This window comes from Lathyrus oleraceus, chromosome 7, assembly GCF_024323335.1.
Source record: "Lathyrus oleraceus cultivar Zhongwan6 chromosome 7, CAAS_Psat_ZW6_1.0, whole genome shotgun sequence".
Classification (NCBI taxonomy): Eukaryota; Viridiplantae; Streptophyta; class Magnoliopsida; order Fabales; family Fabaceae; genus Lathyrus; species Lathyrus oleraceus.
This window is the reverse complement of record NC_066585.1, coordinates 329,209,366-329,228,478: the sequence shown is the minus strand read 5'-3', so window position 1 is coordinate 329,228,478 and position 19,113 is coordinate 329,209,366.

Genomic DNA, 19,113 nt, shown 5'->3' with positions numbered 1-19,113 from the left:
CGATGTTGTTTGGCACAATTAATGATTTTCCAGCATACGGGAATCTATCTGGGTATAGCATTAAAGGTCAACGTGCGTGTCCTGTTTGTGAAGACGGAACCGATACGATTCGATTGGAACTTTGCCAGAAGAATGTGTTTCTCGGTCATCGTAGATTCTTACATTATAAACATCACTACCGTGGGTGGAGAAAAGCATTCAATGGAGACACCGAACATCGTAGAGCTCCACCCGCATTGTCAGGTGAACAAGTTTTTGAAAAGGTGAAAGATGTGCGTACTGAGTTTGGCAAGCCTTTTGCACATAAGATTGTGAAAGGTGGGTGGAAGAAAAGGTCGATATTTTTTGAATTGCCATATTGGAAGTCTTTGTACGTGAGACATTTTCTCGATGTTATGCATATTGAAAAAAACGTATTTGAAAGTGTTATCGGTACATTACTCAATATAAAAGGCAAGTCTAAGGATGGCCTTAAAGCAAGGGAGGACATGTTAAAAATGGGTATGAGAACTGAATTAGCACCCGTGAAGAAAGGAAGACGAACATATCTACCACCTGCTGCTTTTACTTTATCTAGAAAGGAGAAAAAAATTTTGTGTAAGTCTCTGAGTGAAGTTAAGGTTCCAGAAGGATACTCATCTGATATCAGAAGACTTGTTTCTATGAAAGACCTCAAGTTGAAGAATTTGAAGACACATGATTGCCATGTTATAATGGAACATTTTCTACCGATAGGTATACGTTCTATTTTGCCAGAAAAAGTAAGAAGTGCCATAACTAAATTGTGTTTTTTCTTTAGGTCAATTTGTAGTAAGGTGATCGATCCCGAGATCTTACCAACACTACAAAAAGAGATTGTAATTACCTTGTGTGAGCTTGAAATGTATTTTCCTCCGTCTTTTTTTGACATAATGGTTCATTTAGTTGTTCATCTTGTGAAAGAGACACAGTTGTGTGGACCAGCTTATATGAGATGGATGTACCCTGCTGAACGGTATATGAAAATATTAAAAGGGTACGTGAAATCCCGAAGTCGACCAGAGGGTTGTATTGTTGAACGATACATTGTTGAAGAAGCTGTTGAGTTTTGTACTGAATATTTGTCTAACGTTCAATCGATTGGACTCCCCAGAGCTCAGATTTTCGACAAAATGGAAGGTAAAAAATTAATTGGGAATAAAAAATTAATTGGGAATTAATGATGTTTTTATATTAGGTTTTTGTATGACAAAATGATGCGCCCCAATGATTTGGACGAGTCATTCGGATTCTTAGCACCAGCGAGCATCAACTTAGGTGCAATCTTAAATAACCCAGATTCCGTGACGGAGTACGTTCTTCGGATCCTCAATGACAATAAAAATGCGGAGAAGTTGTTTTTTATACCGTTTAATACCGGGTTAGCATTTCATTCTAAATTCATATATTATAATTATTTTCCAAGTTACCATCTAACATTTGCCTAATCATTACAGTGGACATTGGTTGTTGCTCGCAATCAATCCTATCCGAGAAATTGTGTATTATCTTGACTCGTTAGGAAATGATTGGACAACATACCCGGATATGAAGCGCCTAATTGACACGTAAGTGAGAATGTTCAAAAATTTTCTTAGTTTATGTTAATTGTTCTAATTGCTTCATTTTTATTTTATTAGCATCCTACAAGCTTTTCGGGCCCAACGAGATATCCAAACCTCAAGGAGGGGCGCCAACCGCATTACATGGATTAAAGTGGCGGTATATTTTTAATTACCACATTTTTTATTATATTAGTGATGACACTTGATAAAACTTAGGATTTATAATCCATATTTTTTTTTCATGTAGTGTCCTCAACAACGTAATCAAATAGATTGCGGGTATTTCGTGTTGAGGTTTATGCGGGATACTCTTGCTTTGGGCCGATTAGTGATTCCCACCGATGTATGTATTACTAACTTATGAGTTAATTTTATATTTACACATATCTCATATAATTAAATAGTTGGAATTAATTCAAAATATTTTTTGCTTCATATGTAGTACTTTGAGGAATTCAAGTGTGCATTTTATACAAAGGATCAAGTGGACGAAATCAAAGAGGAGTGGTGTCAATTCATGATAGAGCTCAAAGTTTTTTCATAAATTTGTGTAATTTTGTAGTATACTTGTAATATATGTAATGACTTGTAAATGTGTACATAAATTTGTAGTATAGGTAATGACTTGTAAATGTGTACATAAATTTGTATATATTTGATACATTTAAGGCAAAATTGGTTTGAATTGGTATATATATATTTGTTAGCCAAAAATTGGTAGAAAAAAGGCCAAAATGGCATGTATAAAATGTGATTCTGTCTGTCAAAATCTGGTTGAAAACAGGTAGAAATTCTGGTTTATAAACCTGGAAAAAATGTGGTTTAAAACAAAAGCTACAAAAAATTTCGTATACATTAGACAGCGCTTTTGGAAAAAGCGCTGTCTAAGGGGGGGCTTAGAAAGCGCTTTAGGCAAAAGCGCTGTCTAAGGGGGGGGCTTAGACAGCGCTTTATGAAAAGCGCTGTCTAAGCCCCCCCCTTAGACAGCGCTTTTGGCAAAAGCGCTGTCTAAGGTATACCTAAAAAAATTAAAATAGGGGGGCTTAGACAGCGCTTTTCAAAAAGCGCTGTCTAAGCCCCCCTATTTTAATTTTTTTAGGTATACCTTAGACAGCGCTTTTGCCAAAAGCGCTGTCTAAGGTATACCTAAAAAAATTAAAATAGGAGGGTCTTAGAAAGCGCTTTAGGCCAAAGCGCTGTCTAAGGGGGGGGGGGGGGGCTTAGACAGCGCTTTTAAGATTTCAAAAAGCGCTGTCTAAACCTTTAGCAGCGGAGGTTTAGACAGCGCTTTAAAGCGCTGTCTAAGGCTAAAAAAAGCGCTGTCTAAGGTCTTGTTTGGCGTAGTGTGACCATCAGATCATGTTCAAACGTTTTAATCTGAGTCACTCCTTTGAATTACCACGTGTGTGATGCTTTGACTGAGGTGCATCGTGGTAGCGCGCACGTGGCCATTAGATATGTCACCTAAATTAATGAGGGAGATCTGATGGCCCTCATTTTTTCCAATTTCTTTGTAATTTTTGAATTTTCATTTAATTACTTTATTTTATTTTATTTATAGGAATTTCATTTTTAATCCAAAAAATATGGGACATTCACCAAAAATCTTTAAATATTTTTCTCTTCCATATTCTAAATTAAAATTATTTTTGGGATTAATTTTGATATTTTTCATGAATTAAATGTTTTTGTGCATATTTTTAGTTGTTTAAAAATACTTCTGACTTTTCAAAAATGGTGAAGTTTTTTGTCTAAGGTCCTTTGACCTTGTTTGACCTAGGATAAATCCCTTGGCCATTTATTTGGTGTTTTAAAGAGATTTTAGGTTTTGACCAAATTAAAATGTATTTTAATTCATTTTTAAATTCATTTTTAATTGATTAAATATTTAAAAATATTGTTGAGCCATTTTTATGGTCTTGTGATGTTTGACTTTCTGTTTGGATCTTGGTCAAGGTTGATTTGACTTTTGTTGAATCAAAACCAGTGGATTTAGGGGATTGATGAATTGTACATTTCATCTCCCAAAATGAATGAATGGTTTTGATTTGATGAAATTCCTCCCATGACCAATTTGAGTTTCTATCTTCCCTTCCCTCTTCATCTTCATCCCTATTCTTTCCTGTTCCCTCATTTGACCAATGAAATCTCTAATGTCTAAAGGATAATTGATTCATCAATGACTTTGTGTCAGATGAATCAATACAAGTATGACTGAGATAGGTCCCTCCCTCTTGATCTTTTCTTTTGGTGTGTGGTATGTTTTAGGAGTTTGGTTCTTCATACCAAATCTCTAACATGAATTAACACCTAAATTTTTATCGCCCGACCTTAGATAGTTGTGACTTCTACATAAGTCCAATTATGATTACTTAACATAGAGCTAAATTTGACCCTCAAGGCATAGCATTCTAGTAAGTGAGATTGTAAGTCTCCCATTCTTCATGGCATTGTCTGGAGACTTGACCTTTTTTCCTTTCATGAGAGCTAGTGGCATACTTGTTGAATTATCTAAGTTGGAGCCCTTCTCATGGAAGATGTCTTGGCTTAAGGATTCATACTTGTGAATGGATGGTTGAGTGTTATCCAAATAATGACTTAATCAATTAAAAATAACCACTAACTTTTGACTAACATTTAACTAACTCTTGTTAATATTACTTTAATTTCAAGTCATTTACTTTACGCAATTTAAATTTCAGTCATTTATCATTCATTGCCATTTACATTTCAGATAACTTGTTTATGTTTATGTCACTTTCACTTTGCTCACTTGAGCCATATTTTGTTATTGTATATATTTGTTTGTGTGTTTTGATTTTGTTTATGGTCTTAGGACCTTAAAATACTTAATAACAACAAAAACACTAAAACATCTGGTGGATTGTTGATCTTGATCTGAACTTTTGGACTTAGGATTAGGAAATGTTCCCTGTGCAAAAAGGACTTGGACAATGCCAACATTTTGAGAGTATGCTATCTTCAACTGAGTCTTCATATGATATAAGCCTTGATAATCGTTTGAATTCATCTACTACTCTGTCTGTGTACTTAATTGTTATTTTGATCTTGTGTCTGATGCTTTGCTCTGAGTTGATCAAAGAATATTTCATCTGATACATGAGAAGACAAAGAAGACTGCTCGCATTTGAATTGCTTGCTTGGAAGTGGTTATCTTTATTTGATGCCTTGATCTTCACTATGTCTGGATATTACTTATTGCCTGTTGCTTGTTGCTTGGTCAAAGTCCAAAGGAAAATGGGTTTCTGTATGACATTCTTGTTTGTTGGATTGCATCCCATTGGTCAGATCTTTTCAACTCTTAACTTTTAATTTGTGCTTAGGATAGCCTCTTTATCTCCTCCCACTTCTTAAATCTCAAAATCCCCCCCCCCCCCCTTTCAAAAACTTCTTTGCTTGTGATTTCAAACTTGTACTTTGTTTCAATACTTAGAAACTTTGGCCTTATGCCATTGAATTTTCAAACTCTTTCTTAAATCAAATTTGTAAATAAACTTAATCATATTGACTTAAAATTTCAAAAGACAAAAAGAACTAACAAATCCATTCAAACTTTTGGCCCTTTATGCCTTTTCTTATTAAAATTTTGTTAAAAGCAATTCACCATCTTCTTTGAAATTTTTACCACGAACTACAAGGTTTTGATCCCTCATTTTTAGGTTGGTACGTAGGCACAAGTCCGAAGGTCTTGTCAAACACAAAAATATAATCAATGAATTCTTTTCTCACCCCCACACTTTATTTTTCTCAAACATCTTTTATACCAAACACATATGCACACATAAATAAGGGCTCCCTAAGAGTACCTATGACACTTTGGGTGCTAACACATTCCCTCTGTGTAACCAACCCCCTTACATGTAATCTTTGGCATTTTTATAGTTTTGATTTGAAAACTTCTTATCTTTGGGTTTTGTTCATACTTTTCCCTTTTTTCTTTGGAAAGAATAAAAGCACGATGACGACTCTGATTTTATTGACGTTAAGCTTACCCATAGCTTGATGGTCATGAATTTACTACTACAAAAATTAAGTGGCGACTCTGCTGGGGAGTAGTCCTCAGTGGGTTTAGCCTAGTTTTTTATGTGTATATATTTGTATATTTTATGTTTGTATATATTGTTTGTATGATGTAATATGCCTGTTGTGCTTGGTTATCTCTGAGTGGTGAGATAAGTTCTAACCCGAACTTGAGTTCAATTAAGATAAGAGGATGGTATAGTCATGTTAAACTTGTGTGGAGTAGTCCTTAACAACTTGGCTTGAGACCCATCTACTCAATGGAGACCCTTTTGGAGTTACTAATGTCACACAAGTTATTTATGGACAGGCATTACTTTCTCTGATTTGGGGTCCGAGAAGCTGAGGACCGTAGAACATTTAACCCAACTTGGCCTATTTAGGACGTAGTGCGGAGACTGTTCAGGTGCAAACCTGATAACAGTTATTACGCGATACTACACTCAGACAAGTTTCTCTTGAGAATATTATGGGTTGACGAGTCAGTCATCCTAACCTATAATATCCGATAGATGGGATCAAGACTCTGGGAATTTTTTAGAACACGATCTACAGGTTTTATCCTTAATACACTCCTTTGGGATAGTTCTTAACCTGACTCCATGCTTTTGACTCACAACAAACCCTTTGATTCTCGATTGATCCGATCAGGTCTCATCAATATTAATGGAACTTGGGTGTTAATAAGGTGAAAACCATAATCCACCAAAATGGATGATTGATCTTGATGATGAGTTGATCTATCCCTTGACCTTTGTTTGTGATTGCCTTGTGTATGATCCCTTGCTTGTGATTATTGCATTCATGCATACATAACATTCATCACAGAAAAATAAATTTCAAGGAACTGAGGTCTTGTTTGCAAATTTTTTCAGACCATAGATTATGGACGAAGGAACACTAAGAAGTATGATTTCAAATGTCCTGATTTGAAATAGCTAAGGAAGTTGTCATCCGTTGTATTAGATCCCTTGGACTTCAAGCAACGGCATGGGAAACTTTGGCTATATTATCTCCTGATGTGGTTGAAGGACTTCTGAGTGTTTTGGTTCAGTTCTATGATCCTCTCTACCGATGCTTCACTTTTCCCGATTATAAGCTTGTGCCTGCGTTAGAGAAGTATGCTCATCTCTTGGGTATGCCCGTATCTGACAAAGTACCTTTTAGTGGATTGGAGGAGATTCCTAGATCTCATATCATAGGTGAAGCCCTTCATTTGAAGAAATATGAGATTGATGCTCATTTGGTGAAGAAAAGAGGTATTCTTGGGTTGACTTCTGAGTTCCTCATTGGAAAATCTACTATCTTTTCTCAAACCGGTAGTATGGATGCTTTTGAAGCCATCTTTGTTTTGCTCATTTATGGTTTAGCTTTGTTCCCTAACATTGACGGTTTTGTTGATGTTAACGCCATTACAATCTTCTTGATTTGGAATCATGTTCCTACTCTGTTGGGTGACATGTATTTCTCTTTGCATTTAAGGAATTCTAAAGGTGGTTAGACTATTGTGTGTTGTGTTCCTCTTCTGTACAAGTGGTTTATTTCGCACTTGCCTCAGACACCTGTTTTTCTGGAGAACAAGCCATGTCTACGGTGGTCTTAGAGACTTATGTCTCTCGCTAATGATGATATTGTTTGGTATGACTCTGCATTGAGTAGTATGGATATTATTGATAATTGTGGTGAATTCTCTAATGTGCCTCTCATTGGTACACAATGAGGAATCAACTACAACCCTACTTTGACCCGTCGTCAACTTGGGTTCCCCTTGAGAGATAAACCTAATAACACACAGTTAAAAGGTGTATTCTATTAAGAGGGTAAAGATCCCTAACATTTGAAACAAAGGATGATGCATTCTTGGAATAATGTGCATAGGAAAGGAAGATCCGAGCTTGGTCCATGCAACTGTGTAGCTTTGGAAGCTTACACTATATGGGTGAAGAATAGAGCTTTGGAGCTCAAGATGTCGCACGCTTGTGAAAGACCTATGTCTTTGGTTGTGGTTGAGCCATCAACTCTCCCTAACCGAGATGTAGAGGAGTTGGAGGACGCACTTGCCAAGATGAAGCAAGAGAAAGACATGTGGGAAAAGCGGTTCCATTCTTTGAGTCGAAAGCATGAAGAGTTGCAGCTTGAGTCAAAAGACAAGGATGCACTTATTGAGATTCTTGAAGATCGAGCAATGAAGATACAGAGAGAGCCAGAGGGCCTATCTTCCTTTAGTATGCCTCAGTCGTTCGATGCTTGAAAGAAGATTGTTGATTAGCTAGTTCTTGAGAAGGCTCAGATGAAGACATCATTTGAGTCTGAGATTCGACGCATCCGAAGGAAGTATGCACCCACAACCATATCGTATAATGCAGTTGCTAAGGGATCCTTAGGATGATAGTTTCCTTTTCTCTTATATCTGTATTTTGGTTTCTGATATTGTACTCAGTGTAATCCTTCCAAATTTTTATGAATAAAAAGAAATTTTATCCAATTGTTATTATTGTTATTATTTGAATATATATTTTCAAATAGAACTTCATATGTTATTTGAAATTAAAACAATAAAAAACATTGCATTTCATGCATCATTTGTATAACATGTTTTCTTTCGCCAGATGTCTTATCAGTTCTTCTTCTATGCATCAGCCAAGCTGACTCAGTGTTATAATACTCGCACTAATCAACCAAGGATCATGGAGCATCTAGAGCAAGAGAACTGAGAGCTAAAGGACGAGATCGCCATATTAACAGCTTTGATGGAATCTATCATTGCTGCACAGAATCAGTCTTCACCAACTCCTACAGCTCCTCCCCAGAGGACTGTTATTTCTGAGGTTGCTACCTCAACTGTTCCTATTGCTGCTTCCAGCTAATCCATTCCTTATATGCCTGCAGGATTCCCTTGGGGAATGCCGTCAAATTTTATGCTAGAAGGGTATGCGCCCATGTTTGTTTCTCTGTCGGCATCTATCCCGTTCAAGTCAGTGCCACCTCATGTTGTTCATACTCTTCCTCATGTTGAAGATACTATCTACCATTATGAGTTGTCTGAGGGTCTAGATGTGTATGAGAAGATGGATGAGATGAAAGATCAATTCTTCGAGCTGCGTAAAGAGTTGAAGACTTTGAGAGGAAAGGATTTTTTTGGGAAGAGTGCTGCTGAACTCTGCTTGGTCCCTAATGTTAAGATCCCGGTGAAATTCAAGGTCCCAAACTTTATAAAGTACAAAGGGGATACTTGCTCGCTAAACCATCTTGTGATGTACGCCAGAAAAATGTCTACTCATACTGATAATGATCAGTTGTTGATTCACTATTTCCAAGACAGTTTGAATGGAGTTGCTTTGAGATGGTATATGGGTTTGGACAGTACAAGCATTCGTACTTTCAACGACTTAGGCGAGGTCTTTGTCAAGCAGTACAAGTACAACATGGATATGGCGCCTGATAGAGACCAGATGAGGTCTATGTCTCAGAAAGATAAGGTGACATTCAAAGAGTATGCTTAGAGATGGAGAGAGCTTCCTGTCCAAATAAGTCCACCTCTTGAAGAGAAAGAAATGACGAAGATCTTCTTAAAGACACTGAGTTCGTTTTATTACGAACGTATGATTGCAAGTGCCCCCAATGATTTTACCGAAATGGTAAATATGTGGATGAGGCTAGAAGAAGGAGTCCGTGAAGGACGTTTGTCTAAAGAAGAAGCATCATCCAACAAGAAATATGGTGGGAGTTTCTCCAAGAAAAAGGAAGGAGAAAATAATTCAGTATTTATGGGGAGGCAAAAGAGGCCTTATGTCAGAAAGAGTTCTCAACCTCGTCAACATCAACATCATGTTTCCTCAGTAATTCCGGTTTTTTCTAACAACAACAATCAACCAATTCCAATTCAGCAACAACAACATCAACAACAACCACAACAAAGAACCAACTACAACAACAACAATAATCATCAGCAAAACTTTGAGAGGAAGAAGGTCTCCTTTGACCCTATTCCTATGACTTATGCAGAACTGTACCCATCATTGGTCCTCCAAAATCTAATCCAACCAAGAAATCCTCCGCAAATTCCTGAACCACTTCCATGGTGGTTCAAATTTGGTTTACACTGTGCTTTTCACTAGGGAGCCCCTGGCCATGATATAGAGAACTGCAATCCATTAAAGTATGAAGTTCAAAAGCTTGTAAAGAGTGGTATGATGTCCTTTGAGGACAGAGCTCCGAATGTGAAAGTTAATCCATTGCCTACTCATGGTAACGCTTTTGTCAACATGGTAGATGGTTATCCCGGTGACTTCAAGGTTTATGATGTTCTCCATATCAAAAAATCTTTGGTGGATATTCATAAAGAAATCTGTTTGGTCAGTGCATGTGAGCATGACCATGATGGTTGTGTAATCTGCAGTGTGAACCCTCGTGGATGTGTTATTATCAAGAGGGATATTCAAAGGTTGATGGATGAAAGCAAGATCTTCAAGGTTGTCCTCCTTTGATATTGAATTCTTCTCTTTCTTCATAACATTACATTACATAAAAGAAACTCGTTTTACATACAAGGGAGTGAGATGAGAAAAGAAGTTACATTAAGAGATTAAAAGAGAGGCACGACACGCAGGTCGTATTTTAAAAACCCAAAATAAAATAAAGGAAAACTAAGGCCATAACCGATCACCATAAGACAATAATAATAAACACATTATTATTATTAATTTTAATTCTTTTAATTAATTAAAACCGAATTAAATTTCGGCGATCGATCACACTACGCAGAGTTAGTCGGGGTATCGCTGACCAATCAGTGAACGGTGGTTCCGCTGACCGATCAGTGGACGGGGGTCAAGGGGGAAGCGCCCCCTTGCGGGGTTGAAGGGGCAGCACCCCTGGCCGAAATTTTTAATGAACAATTCATTAGAAATCGACTTTTTTTTTGCATCAACACTTGATACTTTAAAGCACAACTCTTGCGCAGTCACAACCCTGATCACATAACTCTTTGACAACACAACCCTTGTGCCATCATTAACCCTAATGCACAAATTCCAGACCGTCAAACACACCTCGATTGTCGATTCAGTATGATTGATCAACATATCATTGCTTTACCATACTAATGTCGGATCAAGAAGCAAATGACCATTGATCGCTCAAAGGAAAACAACCATTAAGTGTTGGAATGAACGAAACAGAAACAATATATCATATATACCGTATTTTGCATCAGGATTACTTATATCATATATATAACTTGATCGATCTCAATTGCATAACCTATGGACGATCGATGTATCGTTGCTTCACCATACTAATGTCGGATTCCGAAGCATAGTCAACATCAACCATCCAAATCGTACACACATGATGCCAAATTTAATTACTCCTTTATTCTTTGATTCATTCTGTCTTTTAATCGTATTAATACAGAAAATACAGAAAATAAACAGCTATCAGATGCATGGTTTCGTAAGTGGCTCTGATACCACTGAAGGAGAAGAGCGATCCAAAATGCAGCGGTATTTAAAATTTCTCCTTTAGTGATCCTTAGGAATGGGCATGATCAGTGATAGAATTATTACCTCTTGTGGCGATTGTAACCGTTGATGCAGATCTACGGAGCGATCACGAACGTTGAACGATGACAACGCCTCTACTCAGTCCACACGAACAGATTTATTCAATCTCAGTGCTAGCTGCTACAAATGAAGGCTTTGAGTGAGTGAGTGAGAGAGAGAGAGAGAGAGAGAGAGAGAGAGAGAAATGAAATTGCAACTGCTCAAATGCTTCTACACAAGGGTTCTATTTATAGAACCACTTTTGTGGGTTGCAACCTAAAAAGCCCACTCAAGTGTATATGGCCCATATCATATAATATGCCAAAATCACTTAAGCGTGTGGTACCTTACCATATTTCATATTCTACTTAAGTACACCGTACCTTACGATGTTCTACAATTCACTTAAGTGCACCGTACATTACGGTATTCCTTAGTTACTCTATCTCTCATCAATCCGTCCTTTTGTGTGTGACCCTGTAGGTTTTCGTGGCATTGGCAATTATATTAAATCACGTATTTAACATAATAAATAGTGAGCGGTATCTAGCAACACATCACTACTACCCAAGACACAAAAATGTCATGTGATCTGACAAATCCTTTTGTGATAATACTTATGTGTACAATTATCCTTTTGCCCTTATGTCTATACTGAACACAAGGCATAGACTGTGTCATCCTTGTCCAGTTCAATATTGGGCCCATAGACATTTATCCTGTTACACAGGATGGGAAAATTCCATCTAGGTCACTCATGTCCCTTAGCATGCTTCGTGGAGTACCCATCAACTTCCTTTATGGTCATCCAGTTACAGACAATGTTTGATCAGCAATAAGGCACTCGACTCTACATCTAGGGTCCATAGTGGTTTCAGGTCGAAGGATGGTATACACCATTATCACCATGAGAATAACTTATGACACTTTGCATAACATTTTATATAGTATTCTCATAGCGGGTCAATCCAGTATAAATATTACTCTTAATATTCATACCTATGTTTAAGACTTGATAACTCCTTATCCATGATCCATGAGATGTGATCATCAGTCTATATACATAATAGTCTTAATGCTTTAATATTATCCCACTTCACAATAAAGTTCGACTACGGATACTTTAAGAATAGTGTCCTTATGTTTAATGTGATCTCATGATTAAGTCACACTTGATACATTAAACGGACTAGCTATTCTAGGGACTTTATTAAACAAACAAAATAAAGAAAAAGCCTTTTATTATTAATAAATAATTCGATACAAGTACCAAAATTATTTGCCTCTAGGGATTACACCAACATTAGGTTGTTTGCTTATGTGGGTATTTATGTCGCTTATTTTTGCTTTATTCTTATTTACAAGAGAGTGTGAAAGGAAGGTATTGGGTTTTTTATTATTGTGTTCGCCAAGGATTGTGGCTCTTGTTCCTATGTATCACTCATCAGATGATGATGAATCAGAGCCTCGTAGTTCAGAGTAGAAAATGTTTGTGTGTTGGTTGATTTTACCTTTAAGAAAAGGGTTTTCAGAGTGGTTTCCTAAGGCACAAAAATGAAGTTTGATGGGTTGTATTACTTTTACCTTGAATAAGGGTTTATGAAAAGAGTTTGTGATTAGATTGCACTAAAGTCTATGGGCGGAGGTGAAAACTCTAGACAAACAAGTCAAGCGTCTTGTGTCCAAAATTATCAGAGTAAGGGTATGAAAACTCCATTCTTAATCATTCTCCACCACTTAAGGCTCGTGGCGCACAATACTAATCGTAGTTTTATTATATTTTGAATTTGATTATGAAAATGCCGCTTGACATTGAATCAAAGGTTTATTTATTTGATTATGAAATTGGATAATGTAATGGATGTATAAACTAACCAACAAGAAAGTAAATGGTCTCATTGTAAGGTAACACAAGAGAAAGCCTTATGTGTGTAAAGGTGACCTAAGTTAACAAAGGATAATGGTCTTACAGTCATGTCTCTCTAGGGTAGTGTCATGATGCCATTCTTACAACAGGTATGTAAGTTACATAATCCAAAGTTGAGACAAATGGTCAAAAGATAAAGAAGCGTCCTCCAAGAAAAGGTCCTAATATGATCCTCTATGTCCAAGTTAATTACAAGTGGAATGCAATCTTTTTGGGTCTTATCATTTTATCATGTTTTTTGTTGTTTTTAATTATATGATGACAATGAAGTAAAGAATAATAAGTAAACATGCATAAGGAGTATATATAATGATGATGATGATAATGAGTACTTGAATGTAAATTTCAATGTAATAACATAAAAGTAAATAACAAAGTAATAACGATAAAGTCACAATAATAATGGTTAGTGAGAAACAAAGTATAGTTAGTGGTTCATAATATGTACAAGTTAAACACTTGAGGATTATCTATCCTTAGGTCAAAAGTTTCCAAATATGGTGCATCATGGATAACTTATCACTGATGCAAAGTATTGAGGATGATCAATGATCAACTTACAATAGGTTTGTAACAATGAAAGTCATGCAAACCCCAAGTTCATCTATCAATTGCTTGACAAAAGGAAGATTATATCACTCTAGGGTTAAAGATTAATGATTTGATTAATGGTTAGGTTAGACAAGTTATACAATGATCAATATACAATATAAACAAGTTAGTATAATGGTTAGATTGTTAGTATAAATAAAGGAAACAACATGAATCAAATGGAAACATAAGTTAAGATATACACAAGCAAAGCTTCATCTATATGTCAAATGATCCAAGCTTGGTTGATATATATGAAACCTACTATGCCTCAAAGTATAATGAATGATCCATTGAGTATTCATTAATAGATTTGAATCATAAAAGGTTCAATCAACCCTAATCAATCTAAAATCATGACTTAATATACTTCATTAGCTATCAATGTTCAAGACATCATAAGTCACTTAAAAAATGCTCAAATAAAATGAAACAAAGCATAATAAAATAGAAGAGGAAAAAATAATAAGGGTTTATGTTAGAAATATTTTCAATAGAATAAAAATAAGTGGTAAAAAAAATCAAGTGAAAAAGGAAATAAATAGGTGGAAAATAATATAAAAAAGGAAACAAAATAAATACAAATGGGCACACTGGGGGTTTAACCCCTGACCTTGAGGTCATGGGGACAAACCCCATCCACTTGGACAAGCGCCTTGTGGTGTTCAGAAGCGCTTTAACAAAATAAAATATTAAAACAAATAATAAAATGAAACACGCGCGCAAGCTGGACAATCAGAAGGAGCCAACGGATAGTTTCAAATTCAAAACGCGCGAAGGTATCGTCTTCAACCTTCAACCAACTCAAAATCAAATCTTCAAAACACAAGTTTTTAATTGGATTTAAGCATGGAATCAACACCTAAACTCATCAACGATTTAATCTCCACACTCATGAGCCATTGATTGGCTATGAGTGTGGAATATTTTCTAGAAATTCAGAAGAACAAACTTGACCTAAAATAAAAATTAAATGCTTGACATTGGATAATCAGCACTCAAATCATAGGGTTAATGTTTAGTGGATGATTTTGAGTTGATTGGTAACTTATTTGAGTGAAGGGTGTGAGTGTAGATACCTGATCGGAATCGTTCAGAAGTGAACTCCAATGAGTTGGTGCAGCTCAGGTGAGATGTTGGGAAGGTGAGTTAAGGTTTGGAAAAGTTTGAGTGATGCTTCTAGAAGGATTCTAGGTGGTTGGTTAGAGTTGGAATGCTTTAAAACTCAGAAACTATATCTCTATTTTCAATGGTGAAACTCAATTTTGCAGCAAGGTGATTCTTGCTATTCAAGCTTGGTTCTAAAGCGGAACACTTTCCCCTATTTAAAGGGAATGTGATGGAGTGGTTTGAAGGGAGAAAGAAGGTAGTTTGCTCAGAAAGCACATGTGGTCCAAAGCATGCTTGCAAATGGATTTCGGGAAACATGAAATGGGATATTTGGACCTGGTCTGCTTCACTAACCAACTGGTTTTGGTTCTTAGCACCAAACAAGAACAACCAAGGGCATTGGAGTGGTCTGTTATGCATTTGGATTTTAGCCAAATTGGGAAAAATATGAACTTTGCACATGGCTCGGGTTTCATGGTTTGTGACCTCTACACACCAAAGTTACTTCCATTTAGGACTTGGTATGTTGTGTAACATGTTACAAGTCAAAAGGAATCAGATTTGGATGGTTTGGGGACTTACAGAACCAAAATGCAAAAACTGACTAGTTGTGGTCTGGCCCATGCATCATGACAATTTCCAATTTTTGAACTAGGGCCAAATGAAATTGGCTCGTGCATTTTACATGAAATTTATGCCAAATATTACTTGCCATGTCCTTGATCAAATGTAGCTCATATGATCATGTCATGGGTGAATTCATGGGTGAATTCAATGTCTTGAAAGTCTTGAAAGTTCTAAAATCATGACCAAACCAATGAATTGTAACATGAATGAAATGGGTGTTTGATTGGTGAATTGTGGTTGAAATTGAATTGAATTGATGGTGAATGAAATGTGGTATGATGGGATGATCAAATTAAGCAAGGCCAAGGATAAAGGAATCACAAACTACGGTTTCTTGAGTCACAAGTTTTATCAAGAACCATGGTCGGACAAATTAGAGTTTTGAAATGTAAGGGATGTATTGAGATCATTCAAAGGATTGGGATGTGAACAAACTTTGGATTTTAGGGGTCCTCAATGGCATGGTCAAGGCTCAAGGTGAACCATGACTTGTACAAATCAAAGAGGGTCAAGCACTATGGATGAGGTCCTTGGGTGACTAGATGAATCTCCATGTGTCTTCAATTGGACCATCCAATTAGGGTTTTGGAGAGTGAGTGAGATGCCTCGGATGATCCTACAAGCTTGTGGGATGCTTGAGGATGGATATTAGGGTCAAGGTGGCTTGGGCACAACTCCACATGATCAGTGAGTCTTGAGGCTTCATAGATGAATCCCATGCCTTTGGTTTGTGGAAAATTGTGTATCATTAGGTATAAATGCTTATGAGATGATATGTATGGATGTATGCTCATGATTTAGGGTTATGGAGGGTGATGTGGAGGTAGGTTAAATTTGAGGGTATGACAACTGCCCCTATTTAATCTTCTCGAACCTGAATGTATGGATAGCAACGACTTCCAATGAGTTAAAGGTAGGAGAGGGTTAAATACTAAAAAAGAGTAACCGGAAATTTTCCCTGTTGGGGATAAGAGTTATATGAATTTGATTTTCCGGGGAAATATGGGAAAGTATTTACGAGATGGCGAATGGTCTTGATATGAGATGAGTTGTAGGATAAGTGGTTGTGGTTATGATAATTATGTATGGTATGCAATGCGATGTGTGAAAATTAAGTAACTCTTCAAAGAGGAAAGCTCGGCGACTAAACTTCAAGAAGAAGGTTAAGGAATAAACTCTGCTGGGGGATAAGAATTTCTTGTAAAGAAAAGGTGACTGCCCCTAGCAACGGCTGGGGAGAAAAATAGTGGTGATTCCTAGAAACGGTAATAAGTAAGGCAAAATACGATTGTTGTTGATAATGTTGATGTTGTTGCAGTTGTGGTTATTGGTGATAACGTTGTTGTTGTTGTTGTTGAGGTTGTTGATGGATCGGTTTAACTGGTGCTATTGCGGCCACTTGTTGGTACGACGCATGATATGTCAGTGCCTTTCCCCTAACAATGGTGGTTGCACTCGTTTCTCCTTCACGTTTCTTTCCATATGCAACAAAATGTTTCTTTACAACACCGGAGGTGCTTGTAGAATTCTGAATCTTCCCCATTTTAATCATATTTTCTATTCTTTCACCGGCCAATACCAAGTCATAGAAACTAGAGGATGTACTCCATACCATTCGATCCAAGTATGGGCCTTGCAGATTACCCATAAACATATCCACCAATTCACGTTCTAGCAGAGGAGGTTGTACCCTCACCACAAGTTCTCTCCATATTTGGGCATATTCTTTAAGAGTCTCTTCGGACTTTTACGTTAAATTTTGCAGTTGCGTGCATTTGGGTGACATATTCGTATTATATTGGTAATGCCTAAGGAATGCTTACACCATCTCTCTCCATGTCCAAATGTGAGTTCCTTATAGTTGCATGTACCAGTCCAAAGATGTTCCACTTAATGAATCTTGGATGAAATGCATGAGAAGTCTGTCATCATCGAAATAAGCGACCATCTTGTGACAGTGGGCCCGAATATCGGTTCTTAGTTCACTAGCTTCTTTGTATTTCTCAAAGTCAGGGACTTTGAATTTAGCAGGGATAACCACACCGGGGACTAGGCACATCTCTGCGGCATCGAAGCCTAAAGCGTTAGTGCTTCCCATTGCCTTTAATTTATCTTCAATGCCTTTGATCTTCGTTTCCACCTCATTGGTCGGGGGACCAAAGGCGTCATACATGGAGGCAGCTCTCGGCTGAATAAAGCGTCTTGTTGATCGTCCACTTCAACAACAGGAGGATTGAGAACAGCTTGAGGGACACCGTCGGGTGCAACCACTTGCATTGACGTGTTTTGACATGCATTCATGATGTCGTTGTTGTTTATGAAAAAGGAAAGTTGCAATCCGAGCATGGTGGATTGGTGACTTGTCCCAAATCCGAGCAGGGTGGATTCAGGATTCGAGCAGGGTGAACTCGGTTCCCGAGTGAACCAATTATTAATGATATGGTACCATATGCATATGAGTCTAGTTGATATCGTGAGTCTCATTGCATAATTTAAATGGAGAATATGTGATTGTGTTGTGTGTGTTAATGGATTGGGTGTGAGAATCATGTTGTGTGATTGTTGGTTGAATGTGTAGATGTTTGAATTCTACCATGCAGCATATGTCGTTACTTTATTGATGTGAATTCTCACCCCCTTTGCTTTGATGTTGTCCACCACGGATATCTTGCAGATACTCAAGAGTAGAGTTGATGTTGTGAGTGAGAAATAGCTCTTGGAGTTTTTTCTTTAGTTATCGCTTTTATTTAGTCAATATGCTCTGATTTTGTAACATTGGGGGGTGAACGATGTTTTCTTTATTATGATTAATGTCGACGTATTTGTTTTGTTTGAAGTTTGATAATTATTATGTTGGTTTGTTTGAAGTTGTTGAAAGTGGATATTTAAACTCCCTTTGAATCATTTTGTGAAATTTATGTCCTTATAAGACCCAAGTTGAAGTTAACATGTTTTTTTATTGTGGTTTATGTGATTCTGTTGCGATGATATCCTAAGTGAATGTGAGCATGTGATGATAGATGTTGTATGTTGTTTACTTTTCCGCTGTGTGTTTTCAAAATGTATATGTTTTCTTGAAGAATTTTCGTTGGTGACACCTAAATTGTCGAGTAAACATTTTTATATAAATTTCGGGGTTTAGGGTATTACATAGTGGTATCAGAAGAGGTCGGTCCTCCGGGCCAGGTTTTGTAATGTTGTTTATTCCATAGTACGCGACATGTGTGTGAAACACTGTTGATACTCGTTTGTTTTTCTTACCACTTGTCTGTAAGAGCGGGATTGATACAAGTGGGGAAAAAGATTCTGCTCCTCTAAGTTTTTTCAGGTGTGGAGGATTTGTTTAGCGTGTCGCAGATTGATTGTGAGCCAGATGAAGGGTTCGTATCCGACTCTATTTACTTAATAAAATTTTCGATGGAGGAAATTCTTTAAGTGAGGGCGAGTTGTAACACCCCAGTTTTTGAATTTTGATTTGATTTGATTTATTGGTATTTTAATTTAATTATGTGATAATTGAATTAAATTGGATGATAGGGGTGTGTGACCTCGAGATGAGAGTGTGTGAGTAATTAGAGATTGGTAGAAGTGGGTTAAAATTATTAGAAAATATTTTTGTAATTAAAATAATAGTATTTTTATTCGATTTATTCAATTATCTGGAAAATAGAGAAGTGAGGACAAAAATAGG